Source organism: Hyla sarda, chromosome 5 (genome assembly GCF_029499605.1).
Source record: "Hyla sarda isolate aHylSar1 chromosome 5, aHylSar1.hap1, whole genome shotgun sequence".
In the NCBI taxonomy this organism is placed as follows: Eukaryota; Metazoa; Chordata; class Amphibia; order Anura; family Hylidae; genus Hyla; species Hyla sarda.
The window spans coordinates 216,921,214-216,932,862 of NC_079193.1; positions in this window are offsets into that span (position 1 = coordinate 216,921,214).

Below are 11,649 nucleotides of genomic sequence, written 5' to 3' on the forward strand. Positions count from 1 at the left end.
GGACTTAGGGGGAGATTTATCAAGACCTGTCCAGAGGAAAGTTGACTAGTTGTCCATAGCAAACAATCAGATCACTTCTTTCATTTTTAACAAGGCCTCTGCAAAATGAAAGAAGCGATCTGATTGGTTGCTATGGGCAACTGGGCAACTTTTCCTTTGGACAGGTTTTGATAAATCTCCCCTTAGTGTTCTTGTACAGGGCAACCCTTTTTAGGGTTATTATTGAAGGAGTTATCCAGGAATAGAAACACATCTCCACACATGTCCTCAGGTTATGTGTGGTATTACCACTTGGTTCTGTTTACCTCAATGGAACTGAGCTGCAATACCACATACAACCTGAGGGCAGAGGTGGTGCGGTTTTTGTAACAGTTCTGTGTTTTTATCCCTGGATAACCCCTTTAGATCAGTATAACCTATGAAGTAGGTGAGAGAGAAAAAAGCTATCATTATGGACTTGAATTTTAGTCTTAATCATCACTTAAACATTTCCTGTTGCATTATTTGAAAGACTTTGGTTTAGAAATATCTGACTCTCAGGATCCAAATTGACAGTTTCAGCATCTTGACCTTTTAAAGGGGACCTGTGGCCTTCCCAAACATAATGATTTTTAAATACCCCCAGAAAGCTTAGGGTACCCTGAGTCACCCCACATTCCCGAGATATACAGGTTTTTGTACTCAATCTGATTGTCATTGAATCTGTCGGATGGGTGTACCCTTTATTACACCCCCTGTCTGCTGATGCTGCAGTGGGGGGCTGGGATTTACATAAGATGCCTTCTGGAGCCGGCTGTGTGATCTGAAGCAGCAGGATGGCAAGAAAAAAGCCTCAGAATTCCTGGCTGTTTACCCCCTTGATGTTAAATAGTACCTCTCATAATCTTGTTAGATTTTATAATCCTCCCAGTTCACTGCCCCCATCATGATAAACCACCCCCTGCCTTTATTTTTATTATTTGTTAGTTTTCTACCTTGATATTGCTCTGTATTTTCTGCTCAGCCTCAGGTTCAGATTAACAGACAGGGAAGGGCAGCAGGCGTGACATCATCTGAAGCCATACAGGGGAGAACTTCCTCCCTCACTCTGCTACACACTGCCCAGATCAGTTCAGTGTGTGAGAAGCGCTATGATTGGCTAAGGCCTTACACCCCTCCCCCCCCCCCCTTCAGAACTCCAGACTGCATTTTCTGATTTTGGACTTCTGCCAGGCCAGCAGGAGTTCAAAGTCTGTGCAATAGATAGGGGGAACTGTGCTCCGAACAAGTAGGGTGACACCTAGTGGCAGCTTTTTTATACACAAATAAAACATAGAAAATATAATTTTTTTTAAACAAACTTCCATGGAAATTCTTTTTAAATTTAGCATAAGGGGTGCCATAGCAAAACTTAGTTTTAATGAGCATGCCCTTTTTAAGCTCCAGAGTCATGATGCTTTACAACTCATCCAGAAGGGCTCTCTGGCTCAAACAGATGTTTGGTGATGTCCCCTCAAAAACCACTTTTGCGATCTTCCATTTAAGACAGAGGGTATGTTTGGGTCACAACGTGACAAAATATTGGTGTCCCTGAGTAAGTCAAAAAGGGGTTTCCATTTCCCTTAGAAGACAAAGGCCTAGACAGTTTCTGAGACAGGCTTGCAGATCACCGGCTAACAGAAGAATCAGGTTTCAAACTAAGCAGTGTCCCTTCAGATCCGGTGGTGATACTCAAGCCTTGGGATCTAGAAAGAAGCTATATCAATGAGGTAAAGACCAAACTTTATGATGATGCCTAGAGTCCTGCTCCATTCAATGCCTGGATTCTCCATTTCGCTTCAATATGGAAAGACACTTCCATGGACGTGTAATGTCAAGAGGCTACTCTATAGAATTCTCATGTCTACCACCCAATGTGTTCTTCCTACATCCAGAACATCTGTTTGACCTCATCAGAGATCTGATAAAAAAAGGTGGGCTTTAGAATGTGTCTCTCTTCACAAAAGGGGTACAGGAGTGTAAAAGAGAATTTTTGCAGTGTCGGAAAAAAAAAAAAAAGTTCATTATTAGCAAGCATTTTAAGATAAGATCATATCATTGTTTTTTTTTTTTTTTTTTTTAATAGAAGTAACTTTACAGCCACTCTGGACTTCAGAGATGCAGAGTGGTGATTTTGTAAGGGAAGATTCAGCACGTTATATTTATGTGCCTTCTCTTCAACATATCCTCAACACCAAGGGTATATACAAAAATGGTTGCAATACTCAGGCTGCAAGGAACATTTGTTGTTCCATACCTGGACAGATGTGCTGGAGAAGGATAGATTCTGATGGAGCTTTGATCAGCCATAGGCTGAATCTGCAGAAGTCCAATCTATATTAATCCACAAGGTGCAGGTTTCTGGGGTTTGTGCTGGATTTTTCAGCCATGAAGCCTCTTTTTACCGTAAGAAAGGATCTCCAAGCTTTTGTCAGGAGTAAAGAACCTTTTGTTCTGTTGCTGAACTTCCATCTAGAAGTGGAAGTGAGTTTTTGGGGCTGGTGAAGTCTTCTCTAGAAGCTATTTCTTGGGCCTGAATGCATTCCCATCAAGTCTAAACACTCCTCTCTCGCTTTCAGAGCTCACCAAGAAAGACCTTAGATGGTGGCTCAGCACATACATGGTATCTTGCGAGCAAGATCTGTCCAGTGCTCTCAAGTTAACACTTATGACTAATGCATCCAAGCAAGGATGGGGAGCGCATATAGGGAACCACTGGGTCCAACTGGAGTGGTCTACCCAGGAGACTCCTCCAACTTAGATGTGGGCAGTTCATCTTGCCTTGCTCCATTTCTCGTGTCTTGTCCTGGGTGGGAGAGTCCTCATTATATCCAACAACCTGGTTTATTATCCCTGCAGTTGATGGAAAAATGCAGGTCTCAGTGGCCTGGTCAGAAGACCATCTGGGGGACTTACAGACAGTCCACATCAATCTAGATAGAAGGGAAAAAAATCTTAGATATAGTTAATATAAAAATCTGATTAAACAATAGGTCATTTGCTGATTACACATTAATTAATTTTAAGTTCTCCAATCAACTTGTGATCTACCATGCAGCACCCACCTGTAGCGGCTTCTGGAACCGCTGGAGGTCCTCAGGCTGAGTCCATCTTGACCACCAGGACGGAAGATCGTGACATCACGACTCCGCCCCCGTGTGACATCACACCCTTCCCCTCAATGCAAGTCTATGAGAGGTGTCGTGGCAGCGACAAATCAAATTACTGTAACTTGAAAACAGCAGTGTGTGTTTACTTGGTCAACAAATGTGCAAAAAAAAAAAAAAAAAAAAGAAGTAAAAGGGGCAAATACTTTTCTACAGCACTATATTATCATTGCTGCGTACATTATGGTGTTGTGGTGTTCTAGAGGCAGTACCATGCTGGGCTCCCTGGCATCAGTGTCTCCCTGCTTTTTACCATATGTTTTATACTGCATGCTGAATAAATTGACATAACTGCTTCTGATCCGGAGACTGTTGTGTTGCTCTGCATCTGGATGTTTACATTCTCATTTTATGTACAATTCTTTTATGTTGCTTAGTACCAAATGCCTCTGAAAAATGCAGATACACAACATCCACAGCCTTAGTACAGTGTACAACTTATTTCCTATAGAAGTGACAAAATTTGTTCCCTCCTTAACCTATACTGATTCTGAGTTAGCAGCTCTTTTTCCAGTTTATATCGTGGTAGTTGAAGGCCCCATTATTCCATTATTTTGCTTACATTATATTTGGGGATAAACCCCTATTCGTATTTTACTATTGTTTCTTCCTCCACATGCTACTTTTCTTCACATAGGTCATCATGCAGTATAGTCTTTAGATAGGATCTTTTATATACGCAAACCCCTTTGTACGGTCATTTCTGGACAGACAACCTGGAAATTAACCAAAGTTATAAACTACCATCCAGCCATGCCACTTTACCAAACCAGATCATATTTTTAATCAATAAAAGTTCAATATTATTAGTGTGGCTTCTGGCATTAGTATACATGCAATTTAGTTTGCCATGTCAATACACCAATCTCTAGCTATAACCAAGTGAAGCGCATGGTAACAGGTATTGCCACGTCCATAATGACGTGTACTATAAAACTATAATGTAAATTATCCCGCACGGTGAACACCGTAGAAAAAAAACAAAAAAGCGCAAAAATTCGCCAATTTCGTTACAAATAGTGGAAGAAAGAAAGATTTAAAAAAGGTAGCACGTATCGCAAAAATGATACCAATAAAAAGTACAGCTCATCCCGCAAAAAATAAGCCCTCACTTAATTGCGTCAAACAAAAAATAAAAAGTTATGGCTGTTGGAAAATGAATGGCAGGAAAATAATTTTGCTCGTAAAAAGGAGAAGAAAAAAAAACATAGAAAGCTATATAAAATGGGTATCGCCATAATCGTACTGACCCACGGAATAAATATAACATCACTTTTACCGCACAGTGAACACCATAAAAAATACACTGCTCAAAAAAATAAAGGGAACACTAAGATAACACATCCTAGATCTGAATGAATGAACTAATCGTATGAAATACTTTTGTCTTTACATAGATGAATGTGCTGACAACAAAATCACACAAAAATTATCAATGGAAATCAAATTTATCAACCCAAGGAGGTCTGGATATGGAGTCACTTGCCGCCAGTCCTTTGATGATGCTAGGTAACCAGCAAAACACCGTCAGGACTCTGGCTTGTGAATAACTTTTAACTTGCATGGTTTCCTGTCAGCACCATTATACATTGTCAGCTAGTGCCTCAGTGGTGGCCATACAAGTGTTGCGGCACACATCAAGAGGCTCTTCCATTACTATGATTTAAGTGTGCTAGACAGGCCCTGTTATTTTAACTATTGTGGTACACACACACACGTGTTACCAATTGTCTCTGAATCAGATTGCACTTTTAAAATGCATAACAATAAAAGTTATATTTTATTTTGGGGGGGGGGGGGGGGTTCTAGTTTAGGGCACCCCTTTGGGGTTTTCCCTAAAGTTGTTGTTTATAGTTATTGCCCTGTAATCCCCTGAGGTTTTGTTGTTTATATGGATATGGAGTCACACTCAAAATCAAAGTGGAAAACCACACTACAGGCTGATCCAACTTTGATGTAATGCCCTTAAAACAAGTCAAAATTAGGCTCAGTAGTGTGTGTGGCCTCCACGAACACGTATGGCCTCCCTACAATGCCTGGGCATTCTCCTGATGAGGTGGGGATGGTCTCCTGAAGGATGTCCTCCCAGACCTGGACAGTCTGTGGTGCAATGTGGCTGACACACTCCAGCCACATGAGGTCTAGCATTGTCTTGCATTAGGAGGAACCCAGGGCCAACCGCACCAGCATATGGTCTCACAAGGGGTCTGAGGATCTCATCTCGGTACCTAATGGCAGTCAGGCCCCCCCCAAAGAAATGCCTGCCCACACCATTACTGACCTACTGCCAAACCGGTCATGCTGGAGGATGTTACAGGCAGCAGAACGGTCTCCACGGCATCTCCAGACTGTCACGTGATCAGTGTGAACCTGCTTTCATCTGTGAAGAGCAGAGGGCGCCAGTGGCGAATTTGCCAATCTTGGTGTTCTCTGGCAAATGCCAACATCTGGCACGGTGTTGGGCTGAAAGCACAACCCCCAACTGTGTGACGTCTGGCCCTCATACCACCCTCATGGAATCTGTTTCTGACTGTTTGAGTGGACACATGTCACATTTGTGGCCTGCTGGAGGTCATTTTGCAGGGGCTCTGGCAGTGCTCGCTCCTTTGCACAAAGGCAGAGGTAGCAGTCCTACTGCTGGGGTTGTTGGCCTCCTCTCACGGTCTCCTGATAGTGCCTCCATGCTCGGGACACTACGCTGACAGGAAACAGCAAACCTTCTTGCCGCAGCTCGTATTGATGTGCCATCGGTGGATGAGCTGCACTACCTGAGCCACTTGTGTGGCTGTAGACTCTGTCTGATGCTACCAATAGAGTGAAAGCACCGCCAGCATTCAAGTGACCAAAACATCAGCCAGGAAAGCATAGGAAGCTAAACAAGTGTCTGTGGTCACCACCTGCAGAACTCCTTTATTGGGGTGGGGATATTGCTAATTGCCTATAATTTCCACCTGTTGTCTGTTCCATTTGCACAACAGCATGTGAAATTGATTGTCAATCAGTGTTGCTTCCTAAATGGACAGTGTGATTTCACAGAAGTGTGACTGACTTGAAGTTACACTGTGATGTTGAAGTGTTCCCTTTATTTTTATTTTTTTTTGAGCAGTGTAATAAAAAAACGCCCAAAGTTTTTTTTTTCCAATTTTTCACAATATTTAGAAATTTTTCACAAAAAATGCTGCATGTGTCAACAAAATGCACTACTTATATAAAGTACCAAAATGTCACAAAAAAAAGCATTCTAAAATTATTACCTTTTAACCACTTGAGGACCACGGGCGTACAGGTACGCCCTGACACTCTGGTACTTAAGGAACAAGGGCGTACCTGTACACCCGTGGAAATTTCAGTCCTCGCTGCGTGCTTGCCTGGCAATTCCGGTCATAATCAGGAGCGCTGCTATTGTCAGACCAATAGCAGCCGGCAGGGGAGGGGTTAATGTCTCCCTTCTGGCAGCTCCGCTAGCCCACTGAGTTCAGTCAGCAGGAAGAGCTGTGAGAAGGAGCCCCCCCTCCCCAAACATAAAGTAGACATATTGTATTTGAGAATCAATATATAATTTGGAATGTCTGTTTACCTTACAAGCAGAGAGCTTCAAAGTTAGAAAAATGCTAAATTTTCTATTTTTTCCATCAAAGTTTGGTATTTCACCAAGAAATGATGCCAGTATCGACAAAAATTTACCACGACAAAGTAGAATGTCACGAAAAAAACAATCTCTGAATCAGAAAAGTAAAAGCATCCCAGAGTTATCAATGTTTAAAGTGACAGTGGTCAGATGTGCAAAAAAATGCTTTGGTCCTTAAGGAGAAAAGTGGGCTTGATCCTTAAAGCCTTCCCGTCAGATCCCAAAAAAAAAACAAAATTTTAACCCGCTTGCCGTAGAACAACTGGTATAACCTGTCCGCTGCAGCACGGGAGGGTTATGAAACGAGCTCAGGAGCTGAGCTCGCATCATACCCGCACAGTCCGAGCTGCTATCAGCAGCCAGAACCCGTGGCTAATGCCGGACATAGCCGTCTGGCAGATGTGCGGCATTAACTCTTTAGACGCGGCAATCAAAGTTGATCAACACGTCTAAAAGTGAAAGTAAAAGCATCCCCGGCCAGCTCAGTCAGTCGCGATGTCCTGATCAGCTAGGACGCAGCAGGAGGGGCGCTTTACCTGGCTCCTGCACGTGGCACCGAACAGCGACGGATTGCTGCAAGCCTGAAATCCAGGCTTGAGCAATCAACCGCCGATAACCCTGATCAATGCAAAACCATGGCTTTGCAGTGAACTGTGTAAAAGATCAGTGTGTGCAGTGTTATAGCCCCCTATAACACTGCAAAAAAATAAAATAAATAGTGATCATTTAACCCCTTCCCTAATAAAAGTTTGAATCACCCCTTTTCGCATAAAAAAACAAAACAAAAAAAAAACTAAAGATAAAAATGTGGTATCGCCGCGTGCATAAATGTCCGAACTATAAAAATCTATCGTTAAACTGCACGATCAATGGCGTATGTGCAAAAAAATTCCAAAATAGCGTATTTTCGTTCACTTTTTATAACAAAAAAATAACAAAAAAAAATGAATAAAAAGCGATCAAAAAGTCCGATCATAAAAATGGTACCAATAAAACTTCAGATCACAGTGCAAAAAATGAGCCCTCATAACCGCCCCGTAGATGAACCAATAAAAAAAAAGTTATAGTGGTCAGAAGATGACAATTTTAAACATACATTTTCCTGCATGTAGGTTAGGATTTTTTTTCCGAAGTAATAAAAAAAAAAAAAAAATCAAACCTACATAAGTAGGATATCATTTTAATTGTATGGACCTACAGAATAAAGATAATGGCCCTCATTTACTAAGAGTGTCGGTTTAATCTGAGTGTTTTCCCTGAATTCTCTGAGTGAAAATCTCCATATATACTAATCTGTCGCCCGACAATTTTTTTTTTTTGGCACACAGGTTTGCACGGTAAATTGTATATACATGTCCCGCACAGCGCATGTATACATGTCCCGCACAGCGCATCAATACACATTCCTCTGAAGCACTATTAATGACTAATGCAGTGGTCTCCAACTTTCGGACCTCCAGATATTGCAAAACTACAACTCCCAGCATGCACGGAGCATTCTGGGAGTTGTAGTCTTGCAACATCTGGAGGTCCGCAAGTTGGAGACCATTGGCTAATACTTGTCAATGATAGCGCTTCACAGGCATGTGTATAGAAGCGAAGTGGGGAGCAGACTTCGCTACAACACACAATCCTCAGCCATCACCGGAGCTGCCCCATCGCCTCCCCCCATCCCGGTGTTCTAATTACCTGTTGCCGGGGTCCGAGATGCTCCTGGCTTCTGTGCTCTTGCTGTGCGCTGTCACTGTGCACACTGATGGTGACGTCACCATCAGTGCGCAGTGACGTCACCATCAGTGCGCAGTGACAGCGCACAGCAAGAGCACAGAAGCCAGGAGCATCGCGGACCTCTGTTCCCGGCAACACATTTTCCTGTGAGTTTTTCATCATACTCTGAGTGTTTTTTCTTTTTTGTTGGGAACACGCCCTTTTCGTGATAACCACACCCATTTTGACGGGTTTAAAAAAACACTCGGAGTGATGATATCTTTTGTCGGGTTGTGCGACCAAATGTGTCGCATGGGTTATGCGATACAAATTTGGTCGCACAACCCGACAAAAACTGTCGGTTTCACGTTAGTAAACAAGGGCCAATGTGTCATTTTTACCGAAAGATGTACTGCGTAGAAACGTAAGCCCCCAAAATTTACAAAATTGTGTGTTTTTTCTTCCATTTTGTCGCACTGATTTTTTTCCCAGTTTAGGAGGAGATTTTTGGGTAAACTGACTGATGTCATTACAAAGTAGAATTGGTGGTGCAAAAATAAGCCATCATATGAATTTTTAAGTGCAAAATTGAAAGTTATGATTTTAAAAAAAGGTAAGGAGGAAAAATGCTATGTCCTTAAGGGGTTAATATATCACTCAGTACCTAATCTTGACCATGTGCATCTCATTTTTATGTGTCTAGCACATTTTTTTTTTTTTTTTTAAATAACTGTTTATTTATATAGAACTATTTTCCAAGACATTTTATACATATCAAGTATCATGTAAAAGATAAAGCACTTTTTTTTTTATTACACTTTTAATTTAGCTCACTAGTCTGAATCTCTCAAAGGGAGGGGACGTGGCCTCACTTCAGGTCTCTGCCCCCCTCCCTCGGAATGCTGTCTGCTCACATCTCCCCTAGCATTAGCAAAACTACAACTCCCAGCTTGTCCTCACTGACAGTAGTGGGACACAAGCTGACAGTGGGAGGATTTTTCCTCCAGGTGTGAGCCCTGCACTCATAGCTGTCAATCAAGGAAGTGTGTCCATGACATAGGCGATGACACATGGACACAGGAGGACTAGTATATGTCCAAGCAGGCAGGGGGGGGGGGGCAGTTTGACTTTCAGTATGAAATACTGAAAATGTTCTAATTAAAGCAATTTCAAAACCTATTGGTTTTGCATGCTTTACAACATATCAAAAGTTTTTGTATCTGACAGTGCCCATTTAAAGAGACCCAATCAAATTAAAAAGAAAAAGACTCTGGTCATTAAGATAAAAAAAATGGGTCCGTCCTTAAGGGGATAAAGGATGACAACTGGCCATATTGCCTAGGAATACCTAGTATGTGCTTGAGAAATACCTGGGCCAACTCTGGACCAGTGTCTTTCCTTTCTGTCTCCAAAGACTATTTACTCATTTGACACTCTAGATTTATTCTTCTGCCCGATCACAAAACTGTGTTTTTGCCCATAGCAACCGCTCATCTTTTGTATCTTAACAAGATCTGGTAAAACTAAAGTTGTGAAAAATGACCTCTCTTAACCATGTTTAACAAAGATGTTTTTTCCTAAATTTCCATTTTATATTTTAAAATAATCCTAAATTCTTGCATTTTTTTCACTCTGGCCACTAAGTCAAATAAGACGATACTCGCTGTTCTGTACAGAAAACTTCAGAAATCTCCCCCTATATCAGAGGCAGGAATGTTGACACTAGTATATAGGCAAGACAGGATCAGGCCATGCATGATGGGCAGTGGACACAGCTCACCTTCTCTGGGGGTCAGCTGAGGGAGATTTAAACCTGTGTAGAAGAATGGTGCAGTTGCCCATAGCAACCTGACTGCTTCTTTCATTTTTAAAAAGAGGCCTGTGAAAAATGAAAGCTGAAATCCCACTGGTTGCCAGGGTCACTGCACCATTCTTCCTCTAAACTGGTTTTGATAAATCTCCCAACAGCCCTATATAGCGGGAATACAATTTTATTTTCTACTTGGACATACCTGTAGCTACAAGCATTGAACTTGCTTTCCCTATGGACCCATTAGGACAGAGGTGTCACAACACCTGGCCCGCGGGCCGAAGCCGGCCCGCCAGACCTCGTCATGTGGCCCGCCGCCAGCCTTCACCTTTAATCTCGCTTAAACAAAAAAACTCCTCTTCAGCGCATGCGCGGCGATCCTTCGGTCCTCCTCCTCGATGGTTGTACGTCAGTGACGTCGCGTGCGTACAACCATAGAGATGCGGGAGGAACAGGAGGACGGCAGGATCATCGCAGGAGGACGCGCGCAGGCCCTGGTAAGTGACCGGCGTCCAGTTCTCTTCTTCAGCGTTCTGGTCACCGCTTGACCGGTCCTGGCACCTACAGCTATGGTCCATAGCAGTAGATGCGACCCCGGGCCGAGGACCGGGGGGGGGGGGAACTACAAGGTACTGTACATTGCGGTAGGAGGGGTAGTCTTATATGGAGAGTATATCCCAAACTCTACATTTTAACTGTAAAAGTTGGGGGTCGTCTTATACACCGGCATATACAGTATGTGGGGGGGGGGGGGGGGGGGGGGAGAATCTGTCCTACAGATACAACCGGCCCTTTAAGACCAAACTGCTGATGTGGCCCCCGATGAATTTGAGTTTGGCACCCCTGCATTAGGATGTCAGCAAATACTACCCCTAAATCCTCTCATTTCAAGCCCTCATCAGCACAAAACTGCTGATACAATACACACCGGACAATTAAGGCTCCTTTCACACTATACATTCATCAGGTTTTAAGGATCCTTCATAAGTTCTGTTACAAAAACCCTGCAATTCGGCCGTTAAATGCACAATTTCTCCCATTACTTTCTCACGTCACAAAATAAAGTCTGTTATTAATAACGGGCTATAACGGGTTAAAAACAGATCATGTAAAAATCCCATAGACTACAATGGGATTTTGTAACAGCCGTTTAACGGCCAATTTTCAGGCGTTTCATAACGGAACATTATAACGGATCTTTAAAAACCGATGGATTTTTAGTGTGAAAGGAGCCTTAAAAACAGCAAACGTAAAATTATTTTTTAAATTCTTCTATACACTAGAATGAACAGATTGCAACCTACTGAACAGACTACTGA